The sequence below is a fragment of the Magnolia sinica genome, chromosome 2 (genome assembly GCF_029962835.1).
Source record: "Magnolia sinica isolate HGM2019 chromosome 2, MsV1, whole genome shotgun sequence".
NCBI lineage: Eukaryota > Viridiplantae > Streptophyta > Magnoliopsida > Magnoliales > Magnoliaceae > Magnolia > Magnolia sinica.
Window position 1 is genome coordinate 88,613,002 of NC_080574.1, and position 14,760 is coordinate 88,627,761.

Here is a 14,760-nt window from a genome sequence, read left to right on the forward strand (position 1 = left end):
GTTGAAACATCAGTCACTTCGGTAGATAGATCACTTTAAAGCATATGAAGCATGACCTTGTATACTTGAGTTTGTCTCGAGCTTATGTCTTGAGCATGTGACTTGAGACTTAAGTTTAATCAAATGTATTTGAGCTTAAACTTGAGCTTTAAGCTTGAACTTAAGCTTGAACTTAAGCTTGAACTTAAGCTTGAGCATGTGATGCAATCGAGCTTGAGGTTGAGATAGTTCACTTGGACTTAAGTACTTGGACTTGGTGAACTTCAACTTGTTCTCATAGTTGAACATGCATAATTGTAGCACACTAGATGTCGATGTAGATAACATAAAACTCATCTTCGAATGAAGGTGAACTTTCCATCTATTTGAACTTGAAGGTGAACATTCCATCTATCAAAACAAGTCAAACATTTCGAAGTGTTTCGGCACAATAAAATTTGACAATACAAGGTGCTAGATTTACAACATAGCACTTACAATTATTCACGGCATTAGATTGCTCATTCAGCACCTCTTAAAAGGTTGGTATTGTTGGACAATTTTTAGTTGTGTGAACGTTGCAAGTACAAATACCGTAAACAGTTTCCTTAACTTTATCCTTTTTTAATTCCATGACCTCGAATTTCCATATGAGATTAGTCACTTTAGAATCGATATCATAATCCTCTTTTAGAAGGTATAATCCTCCTTTCCTTTGATTGAGTGGGCCTAGAAGTGGTACTTGATTTTGGATATGTGTCCCATGATTATGCATTTTCAGCAAGTCTATCTAAGTAGTCCCACACATCATCGACATTTTTATTCATGAATTCCCTATTACACATTATCTTGACCAATTGGCGCATGAAAGATGTCAAATCATTATAGAAAAAGTGTGTAATGTGCCACATTTCAAAACCATGTTGTGGGCATGAACTAACAAGATCCTTGAACTGCTCCCAACATTGGAAGAATGTTTCATCCTCCTTTTGGGCGAAATTCATGATTGACTTTCTAAGGGTGTTTGTTTTATGATGTGGAAAATTTTTTTTTGTAAACTCCCTTATCATATCATTCCTTGTGCCAATAGATCTAGTACATAGTGAATGTAACCACATCTTGGCTTTCTCTTTCAAAGAAAGGGGAAAGAGTTTCAGCCTAACTGTGTCCTCAGACACGTTTGGAAAATATAAAGTGGCTATGATCTCATCAAACTCTTTCAAGTGCAAATATGAACTTTCATATTTAAGTCCATGGAATTTTGGAAGGAGTTGGATCACCCCTGGCTTGATATCCGTGTCCCATATTCTCTGGAAAAACCATGCATGAGGGCGTGTTCACCCCCGCCAGTTGTAAATAATCTCGTAAAGTACGAGGCAGGGGTGCTTGATGCATCTTATTCTCATCCTAGACTTCCCTAACCCAAGGTTGAGGTTGTCCCTCTGTTTGATTGGCCAGTTAATTTGTGGCCATACCTCAATTAACTCTAGGGATCTCGAGTGGTGTCTAGTCCTGTGATAAATAGTTAACCCCTCAACCAATCCTCCTTTAGTCAAGAGACGTTGAGTTTTGTCACATACCCACTTGGGCATGAAACACTCGCAGCCCTCAATCTTAGATTCTAACCTAAACCGAAAAAAGAAAGAAAAGAAATAGAGATCTAGAAATAGAAAGAGAGAAGAGTTAGAAAGAAGTTACCAAATTAGAAGTTCCTAATGAAGATCATGCAAAACAAAACAAAACAAAACAAGTTAGTTTCTAAAGATAGAAATTCTAAAATTAAAAAGTTCCTAAAATAGAAAGTAAACTAGTTTCTAAAAAGGAAAAATTCCTAAAAACAGAAAATAGAAAGTTTCTAAAAACAAATTAGGAAAGTTCTAAACCTAAAATTAGAAAGTAAGTTAATTTCTAAAAATAAAAGAAATCCTAGAATTAGAAAATTTCTAAAAATAGAAAATTAAAACCTAATCCTAAAAATAGAAAAATTAAAAAGAGATTACCAATTTAGAAAGTCCGTATCAGGATCCTACAAAACAGGAAAGTTTCTAAAATCAAACAGAAAAACCTAATCCTAAAATTAGAAATCCCTAATCTTAACCTAATTCTAAAACTAGTTAATCTCATAAAATCGCAACCGTCAGTCCCTGGCAACGGCACCAAAAACTTATTCACCACCCCAAGTATAGGGTCGCGATGTAGTAATAATCTCGATAAGACCAAGGTTGAATCCACGGGGACTGAACGTTGTACGTAATCTAAAAGTAACTATAACTAGAACTAGAAGAACATGTAATCTAAATAGGAGAATTTAAGAGAATAATAGAGAATTATTAAACTAAAACTTGTAAAATTCAAAGGTGGGAAACTAGGGTTTCCAAGGATCTACTTGTAGAGATCAGGGAGATCTATGCTTGTTTTATAAACACAACTGGAATCAAAGTCCCATCTTCATCCAACTAGAAGATAATTTATTAAAACTCAAATATGAACTTCCTTTGATATAGTTTTCAATGGAAGAGAGGTATGAGAACTGGAATGGATTCCATCACAAAACCATGCCCATGAGACAAAGTAAATAATAGAATTTAACCAATCCACAACCAATCTGAGAGAGTTATGAACGTTAGGAAGGATTCCATCATCCAACCATGTTCAAGGGGCGATGGTGAACAATAGGGTTTCTAATTTCATAATCACGATAATGCAAAGAACATGCTTAAAGCTATCACAGATCCATTGTAATTTCAGTCACAACAAACCATTAAAAATTAAAAGCATTCCTTATAATCAAATTGGAAACAAAGGTAGTTCAACCTAAACATGAATCAAAGTCATAAAAAGCATCCCATCATGCTACAAGCTTCACCTCTTAGCACTACCTAAGAGGTTTAGCTCATCATAGACATGATTAACTAAATCTCAAAGGAAGAAAATAACTAAAGAAGATGGGGAAGGAGAACTTGATGCCACCGGCCACACATCTTCATGCTCTCTCTCTCTCTCTCTCTCTCTCTCTCTCTCTCTCTCTCTCTCTTACTCTTTCCTCCACGTCTAAGGATATATCCATGTCCTTCTCTCCCTCTTTTTTTATAGAGGCTGGAAGTTGGTGGAGTGCGTAAAACTTACGCAGCAAAAACAATGCAAACGGTCTTACGTTCAGTCTGCTTTTGGTGTGGATAACCGATCTGTTGCCGGGATCTGATCCATTCAGCGATCTTGACCTTGGTCAACGTCCCATGGGAGGGTTTTGGATGGTCAAGATTGCTGGTCCGACCCTACCCAGGATTGTACAATGATCTGGAACATCCGAATGTACATTACACAATGACTTACGTAGGTGGTTGCGCTGAGATGCTCCGTGGGCCCCTGGTCGATGTCATAAGAGAAATTCACCTCGTCATTGAATTCTCCTCGAAAAACCAATCAGAAATGAACATTTTTACTCAGATTTGGTGTGGCCCATTAAAATCTTTGCTTCTACCATGCATTCCTACGTTTGACGGTGATCTTTGTGTGTACACATGCATGGATGCATGTGGGTTCCATGGTTATGGTCGGCGCTCCCTGGACATAATGAACAGATCCGATCATCGAACCGGGTGATCATGGTGGGCCAATACACTCCATAGCAGACAACATCCTCTTACTGTGAGCAAGACTTCGGGTAAACCGACTTTGACCAGGAGTCCTGGTCCGGTGCGGTGCGGCTGTGCACCTGTTGTGCACACGCATCATGCGTGTGGGCCCCATAGTGATGTTTTCCAAAATCCATTCCGTCCATCCACTTCTCATCTAATTTAAGGGGTTGAGACCAAAATCGAAGCATATCCAAATATCAGGTGTAACACCCTAGTTCTCAAAACCCGAGGATAGTCGCTCCTCATTGAGAACCCAAGTATTACGTTATGAAGTGGACTAACATACATCTAAATAGCGGATAACATACATCTAAATAGCGAAAAATTTTATAACGTGGAGTAAGGCAACATTGCATAAATGATGGATATTAAGAGTAACAAAAGGAAGTTTAATACATGTAAAAATGGGAGCAAAATGAAATCCCATAATAGGGAAAATATTTTTACAACTCAAACAAAACACATAGTTTGAAATATGAAAATAAGTAAATCCTAAAATATCAATTGAGCTCCAACGGCTCAACTGCAATGACATAGAGGCCCTCCTTGCCGAACTCCACCTCAATCGTCCCTGGAATCCCATCATAGGAGTCTCCACTTGTTCATCATACCTGTGCCTATTTGGTGCAACCGCATGATTGGGTGAGTGAAAACTCAGTGGGAACTTTCCGCAAGGATTCATGTATATCATATCATTCCAAAACAGTTTAAATCAACATATTCAAATTACAAGGAGACTAATCATGAAATTATAAATGAATGTATGAGTGTATGAATGTATGTACAAGTCACAGATCTAGGGATGCACATCTAGTTGTCAAAATAAAGGGTTGCCCAAGGCGAACTAGTCACCCGAAAAAATACTCATAGGTACGCCCAAGGAGAACTAGCCACCCGAAAAGACCATGCAGATCTCCCACGGTAGATTATCTACCTGAAAAAAGCCATGTAAGTGAGTGCGCCCAAGGATATCTCCTGGAAAAATACATGGGGTATGCCTGAGGAGTGTCTAATCCTGGAAAAGCCTCATGTAAAGAAAGAGCGCTCAAAGTGGCACAAATGCACATTCTTTGTGAGTTTAACTGAAGTGTTAGAGCCTTCAAGAATTTAATCAAAGTATGACTTACATCGAGCACTCGGAAAAGCTCATATGTCATGCGTGAATGTTATGCATCATGATGCTCATAGACACTTCATAGGGTTAACAAGCATGCTTTCATAAACATGACCAAAGCTCATAGTCTTTTAATTAGAATATGAATCATCCACACATGAGTTCAATATAAATCCATTTGCTTTCTCAAGGTCTAAAGGAGGTCCACAAATATGGCATTTCAAGCATGTTGAATTAATAACAAATTTGTCCCACATTTCTCATGGAAAATAACATTCCGCACATAACCTTAATTTGCAAAATAGGATAAAATGAAATGTCCTAACCCTTGCCATTATTAGTAGGATTATGTTCAAAAACCAGTCATTACTAAAATATCATTGAGCATATAAGGCTAAATTCGTAGTTATCAATTGTGGGGCTTGGATTAATGGAATTTAGTGTAGTAACTCATGTTCATCACATCCACATGGGAAAACTAAGAGCTAATTTACTATTGGCGTTATTCTAAAACTTCATTAGAATTAAATTGTAATGAATCTATTCCATATGAGGAGAAATCGGGCAAGCTATTCATTGGAATGGAAATAGGAATTCTTAAATTTAATATATCTAGTAGGAGTATACATGTCCACAAGTAATTTCAAATGTGGTATAATGAATATGTTAATGTTCATATTAGATGGATTTGAGTAACACAATTTAAGACGTTCCCACATGTTTATTCATAGTAATTCAATATTAAAGGAACACAACTACTATTTGCACGATTGTAATGCCTTTATACAACTGTATTAGAATTCCATGAAATGATGAAGCCATGTGGGATATCTCTCACCTTGAAGTGTGGATTCTCTTCTTGCTAAACTAGGGATCACAAGGGAGTTCAAGCACTCGATCTACCCCCACTAGCTTGAATTGACTCAATTAGACGTATCGAACTTGAATGTGTCCCAAACTAGGCTCGAGTTCAAACCGAGTCAACTCAATGCCAACCCGATTACAACCCCCTTCTACTCTTTCTCCTATTCTTCTTCCTTTCTTTCCCTTTTTCTTTTCTTCTTCTCTCCCTGTGTTGTGGGGTTCCAGCAAGGTCTGGACCCAACTAGATAGTGAATCAGAGTCCTGACTCGGTTTTGAACCGAGTTGACTCAGAAACTCGCCCCAATTTTCCTTCCTCTCTCGATCCTATTCTTCTTTCTCCATTTTCTTTCTCTCCCCTTTATTTCTTCCCATCTTCTCCTGTATTCTACAATTGGGAGTCCAGCAGTAGGAATCAGCTAAACTCGGTCCGACTCGTCAGTGAGTCGCACACACGGTGCAACAGAGGTGCATCCACACCTACTCTTCTCTTATTTTCTCCTTCATCTTCTATCCTTCTTCCTTTCTTTTCTACTCCTTTGTTTCTCTCTTCTTTCTTATTTTTATCTTCCTTGGGTGGCTTGGATAGAACCAGGCCTAACTCAGTGGATTCAGCCTAACTCGACCCGAGCTTGGGTGGGAGCGCGACAACAACCCGATCCCTCTCTCTTCTTCTCTTCCTCTCTCTGGATTCTCTTTCTTCCTTCTCTCTTTCTCTACTAGGAGTCCAACAAAATTTTTGGACCGACCAACAACTCGTACCAGAGTCAGCGCGTCCGCGACTCAGACAGCAGTGCAGTGCGGCACCGATGTCTAACTTAGCTTGCTGCCTCTCTTCCTTTCTCCTTCCTTATTTCTCTTCCCTTCTCTTCTCTTCTTGTTTGGGTGCTCAGGAGAGCCTAAGTGAACCCCAACCTAGACGAACTATGTCAGCATCTCGGTGCAGCTCAATGAATGCAGCAATGGGGAAGAAGATCACCGCTAATGGCATCTTCGTAACCACATCTTCTTCCACCAATATCTCTTATAACTCCAACACGAATGGACCCTAGGGAGCTCACGAATGAGTTTTCTCGGAGCTTAGAGAAGTGTTGGTTGGTGGGTTTGAAAGAAGGGAGAAAATGGCCATGTTTGGATCTTTTTACTATTCCCTTGCAAAGCCCTAATAACGCACGGCTGGGATTGCTTGAGGATAGAGGGCTGAGATGGCGCAGGAGCCAGTGCACACGGATTACTGAGCTGGTTGCGAAAATAGTTTCCATTTTTGGAAACTTGTGTTTATAGGGCTGGTTTGTGCCAGAGATTATGTTCACACACGTGCACTCCAACACGCGAGATAAGCTGGGTTTTGGTGGGGCCTAAGCCCTGAACACGATGGACGGATCAGATCACTTATAGGGTCGGTGTAAGTGGGCCACTAATCAAGAGAACGGACATCCATTCATCCGCTATCAAACCAAGGAGAGAGAGAGTGATGTCTCTCTTTTTAGAGAATTTCGGGTCAGTAGCTGCTGACCGTGCTGGCACGCCCGGTGCATGGTGGATACGGGTGCACTAGGTGCACTTGCACCTCATGTGGGGTCCATCGTAATGTTTGTAGTCAATCCACTTCGTCCATTCTACCTGGAGGGCCCAATCAAGGTCCCTGACCAAGGATGAGGTGGATAAGAGGCCCAAGTGGGCCATATCATGTGTCTCGGGCCCTATTTAGTCGGTCCTCATTGATCTAGTGGCTGGATTAGTTCAAGAATTCATTTCAACGGTTAAAGTGGCCTTGGGATCTGTTTAAGTGAGTCTCAACGGTATATTCAATTACTAGAAGGTAAGGATTGTCAAATAGTGGGTTGTGAACTAAGTATGGTAGGCCTATAAATGATGGATCTGGCGAAATGGGTCCAAATTCTAGGATGACTTAAAGTCGAAGCCTTTCATAGCCCTTATTGAATAACCTTAGCAGCCTCTAGGATTATTTGATTTCAACCTAACTATCTATTTTATACTCAGATGGCTGAATTAGAGAGATCAGGCAATTGAGCTATCGATAGGGCGTTGCGGGTTTAATGAACGGAGGATCCTGTTATTTAGATCTTTAAATTCCAAGGTTGTCAATTAGGTTTGTCTGTCTATGAAATCGAAGTCCTAAAAATAAGTTTCTTCAATGATGTGCTGGTCCATCTTGAATAGCAATGAATGGATGGCTTGACGTGGGGATTACTTTCATTGGTCAATCTTAAACTAAAATGTACGTGAATGTTTACTTAAGCTAGGTTTACATTTATACCGAATTTGGTTACACGGTAGCACCCGAGTACTAAAAAGTATGAGGTGTTACATCAGGTGGGCCTCAAATCAGTGATTTAGTGGCTAATCTATCCGTTGGGCCACTTCCACAAAGATCTAATGGCTACAATTTTACGTGTACGATTACTTTATGGTCCTGTGACATCCCGAATTTTTTCCAACTTGGCAATGAACGTCCTTGGACGTAGAACTGCCCTAGGACCTTATTCAGTTGTCATTAGGGTGTAATTTAGTTAAGTATTAACAGCTTGGATCACTTTTCATACAAACTACAAAGGCCCAAGTACCACCTCAGGCAGAAATCACCTAGGACCAATACCTTTCGGAATTAGGTCAATATTAGCAAGTGTTAAACTAGAGTACTTATGAAATTAGTACTAATCATTTTAAATATGATCTGTAAGACCCAAACCGTGCAGTATCATTGACGCTACATTACCCTGAAATCTAGAATCCATCCCTAAACCCGGTTGCTCTCGGGAGCACACCGAAAGTCCGTCTCGGACCTAGACCACACATCAAAAGTCTGATAACCGTAAAACTATACAGCTATGACCGTATTACTGGACTTGATAATTCCCTCAGAAATCAAGTCTTAATTATGTCTAGAAATGTACAACTTGAGCCTGGAGCAAAGTGTGTGAGGAACGTGGATATCTTTAGAAATAAAATCTGAATTTAAGTAATCTGAGTCGTGTCGCTTGCAGACCAAATATAAGGATTTAGACCGTCAGAATCTGACCTAAATACACCCTTAGATTAGGGAAAATGTCCCATACATGGCAATGCACTTGTGGCCCTGATCGAGTACCTATGACCGTTGAACTGAAACTGGTCCACCACAGCTGATCTGTAAACCCGATTGGAGCGAAAACTCAGCCTGACTTAGATCCATGGTCAGGGAGCTTAAGTCCGATCGCACGTGGAAAAGGGGCTAGCAAAAGTGCTCCGTTGGGCTGAAATAGACGCCCTTTAGATATAACCTAAGTATACGTTAGCCCTGGGACCATTCCCATCAGTTATGGGCCTATATAGGGCCTTAAACCCTCTCTCTCTCATTCCATACCATTTTGCAACCCTAGGAGAGAGAAGAGAGCAAAGAGAGAAGGAAAGAGAGAGAAAGTGGGAGAAAGTTCCTGGTATCTGAGCCCATCGCTCCACGTGCTTAGCCACCACTCTTGTGTCGCTATACGGGCGATACCAATCCCGTTCTTAGGTAAGAAAACCTATCCCTAATCTGTTTTAGGGTTTTAGATAGTGTAAGTTATGAAATAGTTAATCTAATTTATGCTATAGGTTGCCAGTCTGCCGTAGACAAAGACTTAGTTTTAAAACTGAGTTCGTTACGATTCTACCAGTGAAAGGTGCGGACTATAAATGTATAGGTTATGGTTTTTAAAGCTTTCAATGTCGGTTAATGATTTATAACTGACGTGGCTGTTATTTTACATGCGAAATGCATCGTCTGTTTCGTTTTACAAGTATATATGAACTATGTGACATATAGTGTATTCTATGTATATGTTGTGATATTTGAATACATATGGAATTTGGAATTGTGCCTAACATGATTATCTGTCATGGATATAAGATTGTTATATATACGACAACTCCTTAGCAAAAGGACTTGCCCTAAATCACGCCACGGCCAATATACATTATATATGTTAAAGTGTGTAGCCCAAGTGTTTGTGGAAATGATTAAATGAATATGGAACCCGGATTCATGCATGCCATGATTATCCACCGTGGGTATATGCGTGTGGTATACAGGGCAACTCCCTAGTGTAAGGATTTGCCCTAATACATGCTATCACCAACATACGTCATGTATATTGGAATATGTAGTCTAAGTGTTTGTAGAAATGTCTGAATGAACAAGTGTGTAATAAATTGTACTTTATATGAGTATTGAGAAGAGATTCCCAACTACCTTAACGATGTGTATGATTTCCTCCATGTAACTTATATTCTTTGTCTGTTTTACTTAGACACTGCCTATGTGTGAATTCATGGTTAAGTTGAAATCCATCAAATGCTCACATGCTTGTATGATTGGAATTGTTGATCCATTGCTATTCTGGTCAGCTTATATGACCATCTATTATAGTTAATTTTGTTTGGGACTACAGAATAGTCCAGGCAATCGGTAACAGGCATTGAATAGGTGGCTGAGGTTGATTTCACCACATAGGACGTGATCGATGAATCCGAACCGTACTTGGGATGTTGGCAGTGGTTAGGCCACACAAAGTGCTTTCACACTTCATGTCAATTAATTCAACGTGTGCTCATACTAGTCGAGCTCATCAAGTAACCCGATTGACCCGATGTATGTTCACCATGTATGGACACTATTGCTTGAATATAAGGTACCAAACTCACTAATGAAAACCCTTTGACCTTGGTACCTTGATCCGCTAAGACTCATGAGTCGGGCATGGTGGTAAGGGACACCGTGATCGAGCTGTCGGCCTACGCTGGGGTGACGAGCCTCCCCGTAGTGACCAGTGAGCAACATAGTCTCGTGAGCCAAATACAATGGTATGGGACACTATTCGAGTTGTTGGCCTACACTGATAAGGTGACAAGCCCTTTTTAGTGACCTCAAGCGTACGCTAAGACTGCGTAGAGGCAACGAGCCCTTACGAAGCAATAAGAGTACACTAGGCCTGCACTGATAAGGTGATGAACCCATTGCAGTGACCTAGAACCGTAATATCGTATGAGAATTGCTAGGACTGACGACCCTATAATGGATCATTGTTTGAGAATTGATATAAGGGAAGTACCTTAGATTCTCAATCTTGCTGTATGAAAGGGACTAATAATAACTCGGTAATCATGCTCATTCCATCGCATTGCATGTGCCCCGGGTTGAATAGCACAGAGGGAAAAAAGCATGCCGCGACCGTAAGATGGTGTCGCACGAGGGAGTGTAGGCGAGGGCATGTATCATACTTACATTTCATCCTTGCATTAATAAGAGTATCTAGGAATGTCTGATATGTCTACTTTATCATTACTGCTTAACTGAATTGATAACATGTTAACCTTTGCTCTATGGTTCCACTGAGTTGATCACTCACTCCCATGTTATGGGACGAAGTTTTAAACACCAACTAGACTCTATCTTAGTTGCAGGTGATGACGATGCTTATGAGGCGGAGCCGGACTTTGAGGATGATGAGGAGGGTTTCTCCTATATGCAGCTATCAAGTGTGTCTATGTAGACCGTGTTCTGATCGACGGGGCTTACAAGGATGTTGAATAGATATCATTACACTCGTTATGATTGTATTTTGGAGCACACATGTATATTCATTTTGTACATTTTGGGAGTATACGTGTACATGTTTAACCTAGTAACCTGATCATACTTCGGAGACTTACTACAGTTCATATATCTTATACATCTAATACAGTCTTCTGCTTGAAAAATTCACTTGTCTCTGGAGTATGATATGTTGTTTTGGTATAATCCCTACCATGTTTAAGGCACTAATACGGACAACATTTAATCATCATTATCTATGTTGCATAAGTGATGCATTGGAACTTGAGAGTCGAGTCTATGCTCGACCCCTGATTTTCAGGGCGTTATAAGTCCTCAGGCTAGATATAAAGTTTCGAGCCAAATGGATAGTGGGAACCCTTGAATCTTGCATTCGGGACGATTTTCAGGCCTCTTTATCTTCAATTACTGGGTTTTCTTTGATCTTTGGCATGTGAATTTTTCAATCTTAGTCCCCTAAGATCCGTCCCTTGCCTTGGTGATTCTTGAGCATCAAATTCATGCTTTTAGCACCCTTTTTAGTCCAAGCTCTTAAATTCACCTTGCAATAAAAACATGATTAAAATAGAACGTTTAAGCATTATCATATAGGTAAAACCAAGTAATAACTGGGGTCTAATATGCAATATTTGACCCTCAACATGAGACTCTTGAACTAGTCCCAACATTAGAAGAATGTTTCATCTTCCTTTTGGGCGAAGTTCATGATTGACTTCTTCATGGTGTTTGTCTTATGGAATGGAAAAAAAATTATGAACTCCATCATGTCATTCCATGTGCCAATAGATCGCGGACGTTGTGAGTGTAACCACATCTTAGCTTTTTCTTTCAAGGAGAAAGGAAAGAGTTTTAGCCTGACTATGTCCTCAGACACATTAGGAAGGTATAAAGTGGCTATAACCTTGTCAAACTCTTGTAAATGCATGTATGGACTTTCATATTCAAGTCCAAGGAACTTTGGAAGAAGTTGGATCACTCCAGGCTTAATATCCATATTTCCTGCTTTTTTTAGAAAAACCATACAAGAATGGGTGCTCACCCCCGCCGATTGTAAGTAATCTCATAAAGTACGAGGCGGGGGTGCACGGTGCACCTCATTCTCATCTGGACTTCCACAACTTGAGGTTGCGGCTAATTCACCAGTTGATTTACAGGTTGATTTGCAGCCATAACCTCAATTAACTTTGAGTATCTCAAGTGGTGTATAATCCTGTGATGGATAAATAACCCCTCAACTAATCCTCCTTCACTCAAAATACGTCGAGTGTTGTGATGGACCCACTTGGGCATGAAACACTCTGAGCCCTCAATTTCAGGATCTAAACTAAACCTAAAAAGGAAAGAGGGAATAGAAATCTAGAAATAAAAAGAGAGAGAATGAGAAAGAAGTTACCAAATTAGAAGTTTCCATATTGGGATCTTGCAAAAGAAAAAGGAAAGTGAGTTACTTTCTAAAAAGGAACTAAGGAAGCAACTTAGTTTCTAAAAATGAAAAAAGGGAAGTTTCTAAAAATAGAAAATAGAAAGTTTCTAAAAATTAAAAAGTAAGGTTCTAAAAGCAAATTATGAAAGTTTCTATTCTAGAATTAAAAAGTAGAAAAAGGTCTAAAAACAAATTAGGAAAGTTTCTAAACCTAGAATTAGAAAATAATTCTAAAAAACCCTAATCCTAAAAATAGAAAATAGAAAAAACCTAATCTTAAACTAATTCTAAAACAAGTTAATCTCATCAAAACGTAACCGTTAATCCCCAGCAACGGTGCCAAAAACTTGTTCATAACCCCAAGTGTAGGGTCATGATACAGTAACAATCTCGGTGAGACTGAGGCTGAATCCACAGGGACTAATCTCATGTGTATTCTGAAAGTAACTAGAAGTTGAACTAGGAGAAGATGTAAAACTAATTCTGAAGTGATTGAGGTAATAATTGTGAATTATTTAACTAAAACTTAAGAAATTTAAAGTTGGGAAACTAGGGTTTCCAAGGATTAACTTATAGCAATTAGGGAGATTTATGCTTAATTGAAGGACACAACTGGAATCAGAGTCTCATCTTATCTAGTTGGAAGATATCTTAGTAAAACTAAATCTGAACTTCCTTTGACCTAATTCTCAATGGATGAAATTTTTGAGAATTGGAAGTGATTCCATCACAAAACCATGCCCAGGAGACAATGGCTCATAATAGGATATACCAATTTCATAACCAAACATAAGAGAATCATGAAGATTAGAAGGGATTCCATCATCCAACCATGCCCATGAGACAATGGTGAATAATAAGATTTCCTAATTTCACAATCTCAATACATGAAAAGAGAAACTCAAAGCTATCGCAGATCTACTGTCATTTGAGTCACAATAAACCATTAAAAACTGAAAGTATTTCTTAAGAATCAAACTAGAATCAAAGAGAGTTCAACATAAACATGAATCAAAGCAATAGAAAACATCCCATCACACTACAAGCTTCACCTCTTAGCCCTAGCTAAGAGGTTTAGCCAACCATAGTCATGATTGGAACTAAAATCCTAGAAGAAAGCATGAAAAACTAAGGAAGAAAGAAGAAAAATGCTTGGTGATAGCTCTCCATCCTTGTGGTTCACTCCTCCAAACCCTAGATTGATTTTATATATCCCTAGGGATGCCCTGGGAACTCATATTTATAGTTGTGCAACACCTCATTTTGCACCTCTTTGGAAAAATCCAGAAACTGCCTTAAATTTAGGCACTCTTTGTAACTCTGCGTAACCTCGCATGATTTGTTTAATGACATCAAACAGGCTTCAATGTCATCGAAGGTGTCTTTTATACATACTTTTTTCTTGCTTTCGTAGCTCCATCTGGATTCTGTAACCTTCTATGTCATTGAACCTACCTTCGATGTCATCGAAGAGGCCTTTGATGTCATCGAGCATTGTTCGAGGAATCGATAATGTGTCTAAAATAGTCCAGAGAGTTAATCCACTTTCTTCAATAAATTCGATGTCATTGAAGAGACCTTCATTGTCATCGAGTAGATCTTCGATGTCATCGAGGAGTGCTTCAAGTAATAAAAAATGGTGCCCAATATGTCCAGCGAGTTTTTTTGAAATTCCACAAAAAATTCGATGTCATCGAGCAGGTCTTTGATGTCATCGAGCAAAGCTTTAAGTCATCGAAAATTTCTTGAGTCATCCAAAAACGTCTTCAATTTGTTCAGCGGCCAACTCAATTTTCCTTCATAAATTCGATGTCATCGACCTGTGTTCAATGTCATCAAATGTGTCCTCGAGTCATCGAATGGTGTTCGATGTCACAGTCAATGTGTATTCCACGCTTGTTCTTTCAGCTTCGTTCTTTCTCTACTTGGTTTTCTTGAATCTTGGGACCTTGAAATCTTTAATCTTTATCTCCTAAGATCCATTCTTTGCTTTAGTGATCTTTGAGCCTCAAATTCATGCTTTTAGCACCTTTTCCAATCCAAGCTCTTAAATTCACCTTGCAACACAAACATGAGTAAAATAGGACATTAAGCAGTATCATGTTCATAAAACCAAGATATAAATGGGGTTCAATATGCAATATTTAAT

General features: G+C 39.2%; 1 non-coding gene across 1 annotated transcript; it reads left to right on the forward strand.

Annotated features, from left to right (window-relative positions):
- The first annotated feature begins 894 nt into the window (after positions 1-894).
- On the forward strand, positions 895-1,001 carry LOC131238248 (small nucleolar RNA R71). The gene has a single exon (XR_009167654.1). It is a non-coding gene; the product is annotated as a small nucleolar RNA R71 (small nucleolar RNA).
- Positions 1,002-14,760: the final 13,759 nt, after the last annotated feature.